General features: G+C 50.3%; 1 long non-coding RNA gene across 1 annotated transcript; it reads left to right on the top strand.

Moving 5' to 3' along the window:
• The first annotated feature begins 144 nt into the window (after positions 1 to 144).
• Positions 145 to 14,645, top strand: LOC122889956. The gene is made up of 3 exons (XR_006381005.1): positions 145 to 279; positions 2,952 to 3,081; positions 14,530 to 14,645. It is a non-coding gene; the product is annotated as an uncharacterized LOC122889956 (long non-coding RNA).
• The last annotated feature ends 2,222 nt before the right edge of the window (positions 14,646 to 16,867 follow it).

Raw genomic sequence — 16,867 nt, forward strand, 5'->3', positions numbered from 1 at the left:
ACAGAGATGTCCTTCCTGTTAGCAGAGAAAGAGAGAACACTATTAGAAAGGATTTGGGGGATGAACTGCCCATAGTGGGGCGTCAGCTGTTGCCTACAGTGGGAGGGGGAGTTCAGTTCAAAGAGAAGGGGAGGTTTTCGATGGTAAAGAACAGAAAAAGATGGCCTTCTTGTACCTTTCCTCCCAGTCAAGGAATCTGAGCTCAGAGAGCTGAGGAGGACTCTGGAAAGAGCCCGAGTAGAGCAGGACGCCCTGCAGAGACAGCTGGCTGAGTTCCAGGTGAGGCCCCCCTGGGGGGAAGGGAGCACCCACATTCTGGCCCCGTGCTCAGCCCAGGGCCCTGAGGTGTCAACAAGGCAGAGGATGGAGACCCCATAGTCTGCTTAAAACCCCGTGTCACAAACCCCAGTGTCTCTCCCCTCTGCCCCGTCCAGCCACGAGTCTCGGTGTTAGGTATCCTTACAAAATGTGGTGTTCTGTCTGGTGTTGGTGCCCAGAGATCGTGCCACAAGCCTTCCGCTGCTGCATGCTTATTCCACATGGCGATCTGTGTTCACTGTGTTGCTAAATGGCGTTTGGCCCGTTTCTTCCCACTGGGGCCGTCGTCCGTCCCCATTTCCCTCGAGGCGCCCCCCCCCATCTGTCCCGAGCCCCTCCTGACTACAGCTGAGGATATGATAAGTGTCCCTGTGAGTGTCCTGTTCTGGGATCCGTGGTCCGGGCCACAAGCCCCGAGGAGGGTGTCTCGGGGGCGGTTGGCAGGTGCTTTTCCTTGGGCAAATATGCATAAATGTAGGCATCGCCGGGTGGCATCTATTTTAATGAAAGCAACGAGAAGAAAACGAGGTGAAACTGTGCAGAAAGTCACAGTTTTTAAATGTGTTATTTTATTCTGATTATAAAATTAACATATTCATGGAAGAAAATTCTGAAATTTGGAAGAGCGTGTGAAGACAATTTAAACCCAATCGTCAGAGAAGCCTTGTTAGCATCTCAGTGTGGCGGTCTCTGGGCTGCTTTCTATGCACATCTGAATCTGTCGATTCATGTAGAGAAAGGAATCTATGTCATCTATATGTTATCATGGATCCCTGTAAGTGTGTCTCTCTGTAAGTAAGTAAGTATGGAGGGAGGAGGGGAAGGAGGTAGAGAGACAGACAGACAGACAGACAGACTGACGGAAAAGACCGAAATGCAAAACCATAGTTTTGACTCCCATGGCTTCCATTTTTTTTCCATGGTAAGTATTTGCACATTTCCTTCTATGTTCTTTGATGAATTGCCTCTCGTGGCCATATAATGTCTCACCAGACGGATGAACCATAACTGAGTTCCCGTTTCCCAGTCACTGAGCTCGTGGGTCACACCCAGGTATTCTATAAATGACGCCGTGCCGAACATTCCATCCAGCTCTGCTCACCCTCAGTGGCTCCCCTGGTGGGCGGACACCTGCAAGGGCCATGTGCAGGCGCTAGGGAATTGAGCTGGGCTCTGGACCTCAGGAGCTGTGTGCTTGGTCTTTCATGCGTCTGCCAGGCGGGTGGGGTGGGGGGTGCAGGGGGGCGGATGCTGTCACAGTGGACCTGCCCCCAGGGTAGTCAGGGGCCATGAAATGCCTGACTGCACGTGGAATTCCCAGACGGGTACCTGGTGCCCAGTGATTGATTGCCCTCCGGGGGCTGTTCCTCATGCTCCCTCCAGCTGGGTCATCAGCCCCGACTCTCATGCTCCCCAAAGTTCCGCTACAATTCCTATTTCCTTTGAGTGTTGCTCATCGTCTTTCCTGCAGCTTGTTAAAGAATCCCAAAGAACAGTGAATGTTAAAAAAATAATAATAGTAACAGGGCGCCTGGGTGGCTCGGTCGGTTAAGCATCTGCCTTCCACTCAGGTCACGATCCCAGGGTCCTGGGATCGAGTCCTGCATCTGGCTCCCTGCTCAGCAGGGAGTCTGCTTCTCCCTCTCCCTCTACACTTCCCCGCTGCTTGTGCTCGCTTGCTCTCTCTCTCTCTCTCAAATAAATAAATAAAATGTATTATAAAAAAAATAATAGTAACAACAGGAAAGAAAACACCTAGCTATCCAAAGCCACCACAATGTGACCCAGCAGCCAAGGCAGCAGAGAGGGGGTGTGACATGGTGAGGGGGGAGGCCTGCCCCCTTGTGTCCATGACCTTGTGAGCCAGGTGGGTCACCTAGATCCCAATCCACATCTTCAGGGAAAAACCACTGTGCCCCATGCTGGCGAGGCCCTGGCATACAGATGCCCTTTCTCCATGGGTGGGAGCCTACTTCCTGCACACGCCTCACCCTGAGGCTGCTCCTCATCTTTCCTGGCCCAGGCCTGATTTCTGCCATGGGGCCATGTGTCTGGGGGAGCCTGGAAACAGCCAACTCAGAAGTCCAGCCCCATTGTGCTTCTGGGCCCCCCTCTCTGGCTGTGGAGCCAGGCTGAGCATTGATCCCTGGGAACTGTGCTTCCCCAGCAGGTAGAATGAGCTACTGTGAGGCAGAATGGGTCTGAAGGGAGGGCAATAGAAGGATTTTAATGGGTGGGGGCTGTGTTTGTGGCTGGCTAGGGTGGGGAGATCCAGGACATTTGAGAATTGAGTGTATGCCTTTGCAGAGAGCGGCTGCAAGACCTTCCCTGTTTAACTGTTGACTTACGAGTTTACTTATTTACTTGCCTATTTATTCATGCACTTGTTTTGTACTTTATTTCCTGATTTATTTCCTTGCTTATTTATGGACTTTTAATTTACTTATATATGTATCTACTTCCTCTTTCTCTGACATGCTTTCCCATTCACTTACAAGCATGTTTATGTACTTCTTTATTCACTTTGTCGTCTGCTTGCCGCTTCTTGTGCTCATGCGTCCACATGCTCACGCATTCACGCCCTGGCGTGTCTTGCTCCTGCCGAGGGCTGAACCCCTAGGTGCCCCTTTCAGAGCCAGCAGCAGAGGCTGGAGGTGGAGCTGGCGGGCCTGAAGACCTACCGGGTCATCCTGGAGAAGGAGTTTGAGAACCTGAACACGGTGCTGATGCTGTCCCACTGTGGCCTGCAAGTGATGGACACGGGTGAGCCCCCGCCTCCGGCAGCCCCTCCCCACTCCCCATGCCCCACACAGTCCTCTAGGTCCTCATTGGCTAGCAAAACCAAGGCCATGGGGGATTCCTGGCCACTCACATGTTCACACCTGCATTCCCTCATTTCTTCACTCAGCGTGCTTTCCCACGTGGGGAGCGCACCCGGTCTCTGCGCTGGGTGCCGGGTGAGCGGGTGGAAAGGTGTTGATGATCCCAAATCCAGGCCCTGGGCTGGGCACCTCGGGGAGGAAGAGACAAAAGCCCCAGCCTTGAGCACTAGTCAGGAAGACAGACCGTGGTTTACTAGGCTGCTGGCGAGCGGTGTCCCGGAGGGGCCTGCCCTCCATGGACAGAGGGCATGGGCTCAGGAGGGAGGTGATTCCTTATCTATGGAATGAGGGCTTCTAGAAGGGCCTGGTAGAGGAAGAGGCATTTCCATCTGGGCTCAAGAAGCCAATCACAAACCCCTCAGGCAGAAAAGGTGTCACAGGCACACTGGGCAGGAGGCCTTGTGTTTGCAGAGAGGGGGAGGTTTGGGAATGTAGGGGGAGAGCAGGACGTAGCAAGGAGAGGGTTGTATCCTCAGGCAATAACTTATGGAGTACTTTTCTCTCTAAAGAAAAAATTCATGAATACCATTCCACTGTGAAATACTTAAATACAACTATTTGTAGGAAATCTAACACATGAGCACTCCCCTTCACTCTTTCTGGATCCCCATCAAATCCTTTCCAGGCCCCGAGGCTGTGACTGTCAGCATCTTTGTGCCTCTCCTTCCTTCCAAGTATCTCACTATATATCCATGAATGGGGTGATATTAAAAATTAACAATAGGAACTCTTGTGGACACCGGCTGGCCATGACCATGTTGCAGGGTCCCTGGGCTCCTGCTTGATAGGTGGTGGGGTCTTAGCAGTTAGGAGACCCTTGGACAGTGGCTGTTTACCAACCAATCTGGCAGTTTTCAGAATTTTCAGACCCAGTTTGGCATTATGGGGCAGCCGCCCACACTGTGTAGACAAGAGACAGAGTCACCTAGCCTCAGCTTGTCCCTCTTCTACTAACGGGACAGCCATGTGCACATCACCATCAGGGTGCTGATCTGTATGTGTCTTCGAGACCTCTCCTGTCTGTACGTGACTGTACGATGATCCCTCACCATCACTGTGATGCATGGAGTCCAGAAGACACCACATCTGGGAACAGGGGGAGCACTCCTGCTCTCTTCAGTAGCAAAGCCTCAGCCCAAGGGCTCTGGCACTGACAGATGGGGAATGGGTCTTGCTGCTTCAGAAACTTGGAGACCCTCCCCTCCCCTCCCCTCCCCTCCCAGCCCTTTACCCTGATTGAGATCACCTGCCCTGGGATGACTTCCACGTGAATTCTTATACTCACATAGGATAGGTGAGATTAAGGACAGGTGACCAGGCTCAAGGGCTCCTACTGAAGAAAAGGATCACACAGACATGGGTCTGCATCGGGTGTGAGTGGCAGATAGGAGATTCATTCTTTACCGGTCATGAAGCCCAGGGTTCCTAAACCACCGGCCCCAGCACCTTCTCTGCTCAGGCCACTCTCGGTTCCCAGCCTCTCCCCCTCCAGACCACACACTCAATTCTTTCCTAAGACATCTGAGTCCATCCCACCTGCCAAGTGCTGGGCCCCGTGCCAGGAATCCTGAAATTAGCAGACATGTTTTATGACCTCTCTGAGCTGGCAGGCTCAGAGGTGTGGCACACGGGAAATAAACCCAGCCATCCTGGCATGAGCTTGAGTCCCACCCCTTCCTCCAGGGGTGAGCTGGGGAGCAGGGGTCTCCTCCTTCAAGACCACGTGTGTGTTCTCTGCCCCAGACCCAGCGCATAGTAGGCCTCCAGGAGTGTTCGAGGTGAGGTCAGGTGAATGGAAAGAAGGTGTGTTTTGTATATCTGCAACAGCCCTTGGACTCTATCCCTTTGTTGTGGCAGTAAACTGCTCTGAACGCGCCTTCCAACTCTGCAGCTTGAAGCAGTGCCTCACCCCTGCACCAGCAGCCCAGACCTCTCCCAGCAGCTCCAAGGCCAGCTTCCATGGAGGCACCTCTCTCTACAGGGGAAGGACTAAAGATCCTGTGACTTACGTACGGGACAGTCAAAATGACTACTGAGAGGAGAAAATAAGTTGTGTGTGTAGGTTTGTGCAACAGACTCAATCTTTCTTTTGTGCCCAGAGCTCGGCAGTGTGTGTCTGCCCTGTAAGTGTTCCTCCTGGGGGGCTAAGAGCTGAGCGGCTTTGACTTGGGAAGATTTTGGTCGAGCACTTGTCTTTCCACGTGTGAGCTCCACAGGGACTACAGGCGCACTCCTGCTCCCAGAGCACATGTGTCGCCCCACCCCAGCCCAGGAGCACGCTTTGGTTTCCTCTGTTATAAAGACAATAGTTGCCCCCCCATCATCCTCAAAGGATAGGGTGAATATCAAGTCAGATGATCGGCTTGTCTGAGTTTGGGTTCCCCAGGGGACAGACCCTGAGTCCAAGATGGCGAGTAGGGAAGGGGAGAGAGCCATAAAAGGGCGAGCTATCTGACCAAGAAGCCATTGAGGGCAGCTTCGGGCTAAGCCCTGGGGAACCCTACAGGACCCCAGAGCATCCCACCTGCTGGCCAGGGAGCTGGCTTACTTAGCCACCGCTCCCTTTACTCTCTGCTGGAGGGTGGCTTCCAGAGGGTTAATCCCCTGTCCTTCCCAGCCTGCTGTGTAGGTGGCAAAGGGGACATGGGATATCAGAGTGCCTTGGGCTGGGAAACATATGCTACAGGTGCAAGGCTGGCCAGGGTGCCCCCTGGGGTGGCAACAACAGGGCTTGTGGTTGGGGCATCAACAGTGTCTGTTATGAGACTCTTGTAATGCTTTCTAGCCTACTAATGGATTTGCAGCCAGAAGATGGGGGTGAGGGGCCATGGTGAGTTCCCCATACACAGGGTGTAGATAGCAGGGACTGGGTCTGACCACCTAGAGCAGAGACCTGACCACAGTGGCCTTGCTGCATAACAAAAAGTCCAGCTATGAGCAGCAGGGTCTGGGAGAACAGCTACCAAGAGAGAAGCAGGCACTGGCATGTGGCTCTTGTGTGTACTTCCATTGCCCCCAAGGGAGGACCCCCAGGCTCCCGCATTGCTTCTGCACTCCAGGCAGAATGGTGGCAAGGAAGAAGGACAAGAAGCAGGTGACAGCTGGTAGGCCTCACTTTTAAAGAGCTTCCAGAGAGCCCTACTTTCTAAAAAGAGTTTCCAGAAAGCAACTCCCACTTCCATCTCAGGGACCAAGATGGCAGTCTTTGAGGAAGAGGGCCGCAAGGGAGGCTGGGAAGTGTAGTTCCCAGAGCAAAGCTGCGGTGGGTTAGGGAGAAGGGAGCAGAACAGAATTGGAAAGGCCAATGTGAGAAGGCCTGTATGCAGTGTGGCTGGAGTCCTTGCAAAGGAGCCTGCTGTCATTCTCCACTCAGCAGACATGGGTGGGCACAGATGGTGTGTCTCTGGTGTGTTTATTGCTGGACTCAACGTCGGGGTGATAAGCCTTCACTGGTTTTGTTTGTGGCGTGCTCTGTACACATCATTTCCTTTCCTCTGTACACAACGTCCAATATGAGTGCAAGGTCCATTTACGCATGGAAAGAGAGAAGCCCCATAACTTGTCTGAGATGCCATCAGTGGGCAGGCCAGGTGTGGTTTCCCTCGTGACCACGTCTTGTGGGAATCCAGCTCTTGGCTCTGACCTTGGGGCCTGCAGTGTTGTCAAACCCTTGGCATAGGGGTATCTTTCTCTTTCCAAACCAGCTCGGCCTCTCCTTCCCTGTGGTTACCTCACCCCTGTTCACCCTGACCCCCCCACTTGCAAACAGCCCATGGTCATTGGCTTTTCTACTTCTTTCCCTCAGATCAAGACTCCCCCAGACAGAGGCTGGCCCCAGATACACACTCAGCAAAACTCACTGAATAAGAACACTGAAAATATCCAAACGAGACCCTGAAGAGGATTGCCAGATTTAGCATATAAAAACACAGGACACTAGTTAAATTTGAATGCAGATAAACAACAAATAACTTTCTGTGTAAGTATATCCCACAATATTTGGGACATGCTGCTACTGAAAATTGATTATTTATCTAAAATTCAGTTGTAACCAGACGTCCTGAATTTTTTCTGGCAAACCTAGCATGAGTGACTCGCCGACCAGGCAGCTCCTGCCACTCAGCCCTTCATTCATTCCATCACTGGGAAGACAGACACACTCCTCCCAGGACACACAGCAGATTGGTGGCGGTCCCTGAGCTCTCCCCGGTTGCCAGGGTCTGAGATTCCTACTTTCTCACAGAACAGCCGAGAGAAGCAGGGACTGGCAGGTCCCAAGTGAGAAGGGGAAGACCCAGGGGTCCAGGAGGTGAGGACAGGGCTCCTCAGATGGCAGGTGGAAGGATAAACCTGGGGATGCTGGGCAGGCTCAGTTCTGGCTTCAGCTCTACCTCTGAAAGTCTGCGGGACCTGGAGCACATCTTCACGTCCTACAAGGGAGCTAGAGTAGCTCGGCTTTAATACCTCACGTCTGAACGCCAAAAACATACTCACACACATATGTTCTCTATGTAGCAACCATGGGGCTCTGCGCAGGGCACTTGCTCCCTGAGCCTCTGTGTTCTGACCTGTAAGACAGGGCAGAGTTATTATAAGAGTAAAAGGAGCTGGATTTTAGAAAGTGCCCAGCACAGTGCCTGCCCATTGCTGGAGGGGCTCCAGACATGGTTGGTCCTGTTGTTACTGACGATAACTCTGCCAGGACCCATCTGGGACAAGGACACCTTTACCAACCACCTGACAGGGTCTACACAGGTGCACAGGCCCTTGCTGGTCTCAGGCTTATCCCTATATCCGAACCTTTTGGCTGAAGCAATTCCTTTCACCATGCACCTGCACCACCTCACCTTCCCACCCCTGAAATGCAATCTCCCTGCAGGTCTGGTTTTGGGCCGAGGCCTCCATGGGACCGCTTGGAGGTGATGGGGCTTTGATTTTAGGAATGGAGGCCACATTTGGACAGTGTGCCCAGTGTGCTCCCCCTGAGCCTTGGCCAGCAGAGCTGAAACTAAGAATCTGGGCAAGACTTGTGTCTGAGGAGACACAGAAAGATATGCAATTTACATGTGACCTAGCATACACAAATAGATCTACAACTCACCCCAATGCAAAACAATAGTTGCCCTACTTCAGAGGTGCACTCTGACCCTCTGTCTTCTTTTTAGTTTCACGGTTTCAAAGTGCTGGTCACAGGCCACCAAACTGACTTCAGGACTTCCTAATCAGTCACTGTCCACAGTTTACAATCTTTCTCAGTCCTTCTCACCCCAGCACCCTGAGGTTTGATTATCAGCTCATATGGCTGGGTAGGTGGGAGTTCCAGGCCTGAACTCTGTCCTCTGTTTGTGCTGGAAGCAAGAAACCAGGGCTGAGCATCTGGCTGTGTCTCCCCACGGGGATGCCCTGGGGTGAGACACAAATGCCCCTGATAGCTCGGAGGAGGCTGCTCCTAATCTTGCTGCGGAAGAGTATTGAATGGGTCCACAGACCAGGGCTTGGTGTGGGGTGAGCTCGGTCAGTATTGGCCGTGATGATAACCAGGGCCAGCGTCACGGGTGTGCAGCCTCTGGAATCACACAGAGGTCCGACGGGGTCCATGCTCAGCTGTTATCCTCTTGAAAATCTTCGTTTCTCTTTGAACTTGTGTCTTGTAAGTGACGTCTGCTGGAACAACAGAAGATGTCTGTGAGTAGAGGGAAGATGCCAAGCGATTATGCCCACCTAGTGGGCGGCACGTGCCCTAAGCAGTTGGCTTGGCCATCGGGCGATAGGCACTGGTGTGACGGTGGCAGAGTGGGCGACCCCGGGAGAGGGAAGGGTTCCCTGTGGCGCTGGTGCCTGGACCACAGTGGGAAATGAGCTGGCCCTTCCCTGCCTGGAAGCTGTCCTTGCAGCACCTGCAGAAATGTTAACTCTCGGGCCTGAGCACCGAGACCAGATCTGCCAGGCATAGGCAGTAAACCTTGTCAGTAAGTTATTGTAGAATACAGGTGTGCCCGTGGACATTGCAATATAGCGAGCCACTTAGTAGAATTCTTCAATGAGTTTAAAATCTCTGGATTTAAAAACTATTACAACATTGCTGAGCAAATATCCGAAGGCTTAGAATTGGAAATAATGTAAAGATTGTCATATTTGGTAGAAAAGAACACTATTTCCACATAAAGTCTGATGAACCAATTATTAAAGAGGATGACAATTTAGGGGTGCCTGTGGCTCAGTCAGTTGGGCATCTCACTCCAGATTTTGGCTCAAGTCATGATCTCAGGGTCATGAGATCAAGTCCCATGTGGGGCTTCACACTCCTTAAGGGATTCTGCTTGAGATTCTCTCTTTCTCCTCCCTCTCCTCTCTCTCTCTCTCAAATAAACCTTCTTTTTTTTTTTTAAAGAGGAAGACAATTTTTTAAAGTTTTCCCTTGTAATTCAAGATGGAGTGATAGAAAGCATAAACAAGAGAATGAACCATATACAAATCATGGAGCCAAGGTGGTTTCTTGTAAAACCTCTCCCGGTTACAGGGAGTATCAGACATTAGACATTAAAATACCATGTATAAATTTGCATGTAAAACTCAGTTCAGGGGCGCCTGGGTTGCTCAGTGGGTTAAGCCGCTGCCTTCGGCTCAGGTCATGATCTCAGGGTCCTGGGATCGAGTCCCACGTCGGGCTCTCTGCTCAGCGGGGAGCCTGCTTCCCCCTCTCTCTCTGCCTGCCTCTCTGCCTACTTGTGATCTCTGTCTGTCAAATAAATAAATAAAATCTTTAAAAACAAAACAAAACAAAACAAAAAACTCAGTTCAGATTTACATGAAACTGACTCACTGAAAAGAGTTGCATCTTTTTAGAAAAATGTTCTGCAGCAATCGTCAGCTCTAAAATTTGTGTTTCAAATCAATAATTGATCTGAAATTTATCCCGATGTTATCACAGCCTGAAAAAAAAAAAAAGAACTCAGCAGCCCCAGTAATGGTTGCAATCAGCAGAAAGACCCTCAAAAAGAAAAATTATTGGAAATGATTCACGATCTTGAGTTGCCAAGAGCAACAGATGTCACTTCCCATTACACTGGTTGAAAACAAGTTGCTCTAAGTATACATTTCGATGAAATGTATGAATTTGCAGTAAAGCAAATCTGGAAAATCTTATCATCAAGCTCTCCCATTAATAAGGTATTACTATTTGTTGTATTTTGCAATTTATGACTCCAAAAATATTGGTTTCACAATTTGCAAGCTTACGTTGTTACCCACGTGTCCCTGTTGTTGCTGCCGTAGTGCATAAGTAATAAAAGATTTTAAAGGGAAAATCTTTGTATTTAATACCTTCAACCGCACCTTTCCCCCGATTTTAAGTTAAGTCAAAAGGGGCCCCACGTTTTTATTTTCCACTGAGCCCCACCAATTACGTAGCCAAGTGAAGGTAACACAGGTGAGAAGAAACAGCAGCGTCGACACCAACTGGGAACACGACAGATGCAGAATCTCAAACTCACCCCAGACCTGCGGGGGCAGACTCTGCATTTTCATGGTATTTAAGGTGAAGTGTAGGCATGTGAGAGTCTAAGACCCACCACCCTAGATAAAGTGATTGGTGGAGAACTTGTACAGGTTCCTGGTCCTTTTGCGTCCTCTGTGTTGCTATTAAAAGTCTGTCCACTAGAGGTCACCAGAGCCAAGAATTAATGAACAGCTTTTCCAAGGGAGGCGTGCTGTCAAGAATGGGGCTGGACGGTCTTTTATCCATTTAGAGTTTATCTTTGTGTACGGTGTAAGAGAATGGTCGAGTTTCATTCTTCTACATATAGCTGTCCAGTTTTCCCAGCACCATTTATTGAAGAGACTCTCTTTTTTCCACTTATATTTTTTCCTGTTTTGTCGAAGATTATTTGCCCATAGAGTTGAGGGTCCACATCTGGGCTCTCTACTCTGTTCCACTGGTCTATGTGTCTGTTTTTACGCCAGTACCATGCTGTCTTGGTGATCACAGCTTTGTAGTAAAACTTGAAATCAGGTAACGTGATGCCCCCAGTTTTATTTTTGTTTTTCAACATTTCCTTAGCAATTCGGGGTCTCTTCTGATTCCATACAAATTTTAGGATTATTTGCTCTAGCTCTTTGAAAAATACCGGTGGAATTTTGATCAGAATGGCATTAAAAGTATAGATTGCTCTAGGCAGTATAAACATTTTAACAATGTTTATTCTTCCAATCCAAGAGCATGGAATGGTCTTCCATCTTTTTGTGTCTTCTTCAATTTCTTTCATGAGTGTTCTGTAGTTCCTTGAGTACAGATCCTTTACCTCTTTGGTTAGGTTTATTCCCAGGTATCTTGTGGTTCTTGGTGCTATAGTAAATGGAATCGATTCTCTAATTTCCCTTTCTGTATTTTCATTGTTAGTGTATAAGAAAGCACTGATTTCTGTACATTGACTTTGTATCCTGCCACGTTACTGAATTGCTGTATGAGTTCTAGTAGTTTGGGGGTGGAGTCTTTTGGGTTTTCCATATAAAGAATCATGTCATCTGCGAAGAGAGAGAGTTTGACTTCTTCACTGCCAATTTGGATATCTTTATTTCTCTTTGTTGTCTGATGGCTGTTGCTAGGACTTTTAATACTATGTTGAACAAGAGTGGTGAGAGTGGGCATCCTTGTCGTGTTCCTGATCCCAACGGGAAGGCTGTGAGCTTTTTCCCATTGAGGATGATATTTGCTGTGGGTCTTTCATAGATAGATTTTATGAAGTTCAGAAATGTTCCCTCTATCCTATACTTTGAAGCATTTTAATCAGGAACGGGTGCTGGATTTTGTCAAATGCTTTTTCTGCATCTTTGGAGAACAGTGTGGAGATTCCTCAAGAAATTAAAGATAGAGCTTCCCTATGACTCTGCAATTGCACTACTGGGTATTTACCCCAAAGATACAGATGTCGTGAAAAGAAGGGCCATCTGTACCCCAATGTTTATAGCAGCAATGGCCACAGTCGCCAAACTGTGGAAAGAACCAAGATGCCCTTCAATGGACGAATGGATAAGGAAGATGTGGTCCATATACACTATGGAGTATTATGCCTCCATCAGAAAGGACGAATACCCAACTTTTGTAGCAACATGGACGGGACTGGAAGAGATTATGCTGAGTGAAATAAGTCAAGCGAGAGAGTCAATTATCATATGGTTTCACTTATTTGTGGAGCATAATAAATAACTCGGAGGACATGGGAGATGGAGAGGAGAAGGGAGTTGAGGGAAATTGGAAGGGGAGGTGAACCATGAGAGACTATGGACTCTGAAAAACAACCTAAAGGTCTTGAAGGGGCAGGGGGGTGGGAGGTTGGGGGAACAAGGTGGTGGGTATTGGGGCGGGCACGTATTGCATGGAGCACTGTGTGTGATGCAAAAACAATGAATACTGTTACACTGAAAAGAAATGTAAAAAAAAAGAATGGGGCTGGGAGTTACCATCTCCCCAGAATCGAATTTCTGCCTACCTCCTCAAAGGCATGTTTAATCAGAAATATGCATCTGCAAAGGGCACACCTCTGAGGTCAGATTGCTGGTTTTCCCAGTGGAAACCCCAGGCAGAGGCCAGCCTGCTGGACTAGGGGAGCCAGGAACCAGTGCCTAGGGAAGCTGCCTCTCCTCTCTTGGCCTGCGTGCCTCCATCCATAAAGTGTGGGCAGTGTGGGCAGTTGGACCATGAGATTTCCAGGATCCCCCTCACTTCCCATTGCAACTTTCTGTCCTGGGCCCCCAGCTTTGCTAAAGAAATAGAAACAAGCTCTAGTCTTGTCTCCACAGGTAAAATGTCCTCCTCCTGGCCTTCAGGGTCCTAGGAGACCAGGGGCTGTGCCTTGGAATTCAGGGTGTCTGCAGGTCTGGACCTTTAAGGAACCTGGCATTCTGGAGGTCATGGAACATTCATCTCCATGCCACGTAGAGTGGGTTCTGAGCACGGGTGGAGAGGCACAAGATGACAGAGGAACAGAGCTGTACCAAATCAGCCATCGCACAGATGCAGAAACCAAGGTCTAGGGAAGGATGTGACTATCTCCCAGGTTCCTAGAGCACACCCTGGCCAAGCTCAGGTTCAAGGAGAGACAGGCAAACAAGAAATCAACCATAAACTATGGCAGTGAGCAGGGAGGGAAGCAAGGGGGATGGAGTGGCAGGGCTGCAATGTTCCACAAGGTGGTCAGGGAAGGCCTCTCAGTGAGAAGGTGGTACCTGTTCCGAGACCAGGAAGTATGGGGCTGGGGAACAGCATCCAGGCAGAGGGAACAGAAGGTGCAAAGACCCCAAGTCAAGAGTGGGCTCAGTGTGTTCTGGGACCAGCATGAGGCCAGGGAGCAAAAGGAAAGGAGCAGAGGATGGGGCCCAAGAGTAACATGGCACCGGGGGTCTCGGGGTCAATTGGAAGGACTTCGGCTTCTACGCTGAGGAAGGCAGAGACCCTGGAGGGTTTTGTCCAAGGAGTGACAAGACCTGACATCATCCTTTCTCAAATTTCTCAAATTAGGGCATGGCCAAATGTCCATGCATTAGGTATTGGATGTGGTCCGTTCATCTCTCTGAGCCTTGAGCTCCTGTTGCACAGCTCCTGGTATCGAGCAGGCCCTCAGCAGTAATGGCTGCCTTTCCTGCCCCTCTGAATAGAGCTGAGACAGACACACATCCTCTGTAGTTGACAGTCAGGCAGAATATGATGATGGTGATGATGGTGATGGTGGTAATGGTGGTGGTGATGGTGATGGTGATGATGGTGGTGATGATGGTGGTGGTGATGGTGGTGATGGTGATGATGGTGATGATGATGATGGTGGTGATGATGATGATGGTGGTGATGGTGGTGATGGTGATGGTGATGATGATGATGGTGGTGATGATGATGATGGTGGTGGTGATGATGATGATGGTGGTGATGATGATGGTGGTGATGGTGGTGATGGTGATGGTTGTGGTGATGGTGGTAATGGTGGTGATAGTGGTGATGCTGATGATGGTGGTGATGATGGTGATGGCAGTGGTGATGGTGATGATAATGATGGGGATAGTGATGCTGGGTATGGTGATGATGGTAATGGTGGTGATGATGGTGAGTGTGGTGTTGCTGATGCTGGGGATTATAGATGGGTTCCTGTGTGTTGGGATTGTGGTTTCCTCAGCATGGAGATACACTGTTCCAGAGACCAGTGAGCACACACGTGAGTAGCCTCAACCATTCACCACAGTCTGCACAAGTACTTTTTTCTGAATGTGCTGTGATGTGACAAAGGTTGGAAGGCCCTGCTTAACTTGATGCTGTTCATTTTACCTTCCATTTGTTGCTTAGTACCATTGTCTCCTATTTCTTCCACCACCGCACAAAGTCTTCCAGCTTGCACTTTTCCTTCAGCTAAAAAAGACTCTTGAAGAAGTTCTCAGTGGAGGAGAAAATCAGAGCCCCGATTCCAGCAATTTGGCTCTTTAGATGACATAGTTTCCCATGCTGACCCCATGCCATGGAGGACTGTGTGACAGACAGGGAGCCTGGTGGGGCGCCCTGGACGGAAGTTCAGCTCTGACTTTGCATGCCTCGGCTGAGACACCGCGCTGCTCACTTGACATCCTGGCGCTCCCTGGCTGTGGGACACTACAAATGGCTGCACATCCTGCATCATGCATCACACTAAGTCTGGGCTGGTTTCTCTGTGACTACTCTAAATGAAAGCCCGTGCCCACCTTATGGAAATAGATGCTAACTTGTGAGGCAAGGCCATAAGAGATGTGCTTCTTCTACTCTGCACACCTTGGAAACCCCCTCCCCCACTGCGTAGAAGCCAGCTGCCATGTCAGGTGCCGTGCAGCCCCAGATCGCCATGCAGCAGGAAGCCCAAGCAGTCCCATGGAGAGCCAGAAGCCATCTGGAGGACACCCAGCATCCGCTTCATGTGAGTGAAACCTTCTTGGACCTTCCAGCCCTGTTCACTGCCAGCGTCACATATCTGAGCATCAGTCCCCAACTGATGCTACATAGAGGGGGAAAAAAAAAACCGTTCAGTGGACTCCTGCCCACATTCCTGACCCCAGAATGATGAGCAAGAAAAGCAGTTTTTCAAGCTGCTAAGTCTAGGCGTGGTTTATGATGCGGTAACAGATGACCGAGCCCCATGAAATATGCCTTCGCCCACCCCAGGGGACCACTTTGGGACAAGCAAGTGTGGGGGACAGGGTGCTAGTCCTTTCCCTATGAGACAGTTTCCACCACTGCCCCCCCATCTGGTCCGCTCCAGCCTCATGGCCAGCCGCCCCCCCCACCTCTGCTCTCAGCAACCCAAACAGCTGCCAGGACCCCCTGGTCTGCCACCCTCCAGGACTCTGCACCCATCCCATCCTGCCTTCTTTGAGGAGGACCCTGTTCTCCCCTTCCTAGAGCAAACCTCCCTTTCTTCTTTAGGTCCCAGCTCCAAAGTTACCCTTTACCCAGCAGCCTGCAGGCACCCTTGGACTCCACAGGCCTTCATATATGCATCTGAGGCTTATGCACATGGTGCTTTTCATGCTGCTTGACATGGTGTGTTCTGGGCCCCCGCATCTCCCTGGGCCCATCTCCATGCTGATGTCAGGCCAGACCCTCCTCTCCTTTGCTCAGGGACAGAGGGCAGATATACTCTAAGGACGACAGAAGCTCATGGTCCCTGCCTCGGGCAGGACAAAGGCCAGCAGCATTGAGGCTAGCCGCTGATATTGGGTTTCCTTCCAGGAAAAAATGTTTAATTCAGTGAATTCATGCAACACCTCACGCCCCACACAGTTAACGGTCCCAAAGTGAGCACCAGGATCATCTCGTACCCAGGCTCCTGCTCCGTAAAGCAGGTTGCCATCAGAGCCTGACAGCTTCCATTGTATCAAAATGTTAAGAAAAACAATTATCTGTGATCACAGTGAGCTTTCTGGGTAATTTATACTTCCAACGATTGTCGAAAACAGGATCTCTCCGGCTTAAGTGTCCAAATTGCTCCCACAAACATCAGAAGTGCTTTTCCCCCTCAGTCTTCCCTGTCAGTCTCCCCACAGCATGTATCTGTTACTCTGATCGCCGCCTGCAAAGTCTCGGGGAGGGTTTGAAGTGGGCAATGTTCACCTCTCCTTGACACTTCTTGAGCACTGAAATGCCTGTGTTTTCTTCTACTGTTTCCTGGTGAAGTGAGCAAGCCATCCCCTCTCCTACCAGCTCTGGGTTTTGTCACGATGACAGCTGGGACTCGGGACTGAGAGCATACTTCGCTTCAGAAGGGAAGGGAAGAGGGACAGGCACACCCTCCTCTGGCCGCCGGAAGCCGCAGAGAACGAAGGATGCGGGAGCCCACACTCCAGGGGTGTTTGTTTCAGTGAGGTCCTTAGTGACACAGGTGTACATGTTTTAGACCCACATGGACCCTGCCCCACGGGGGGGGTGTTGGGTTTCAGATGTGGATCTGCAGGGGTGAGAGGGATGGCATGCCAGCGGGGATTGGGGACAATACAATCCAAAAGGGGTTGTAGCATGACCTCATGTGCGTTCCTTGACCTGTCAGAGCTGCGGTGTCCCTGTCTGTAAACTGGGGTAACACCTGCCTCCCAGGGTCATCGTGTCCATGTAATAAACCGCCAGGTGTAGTAACCATTAAGCATGGCAATCGTTTCTGGGT

This window comes from Neovison vison, chromosome 11 (assembly GCF_020171115.1).
Source record: "Neovison vison isolate M4711 chromosome 11, ASM_NN_V1, whole genome shotgun sequence".
Lineage (NCBI taxonomy): Eukaryota > Metazoa > Chordata > Mammalia > Carnivora > Mustelidae > Neogale > Neogale vison.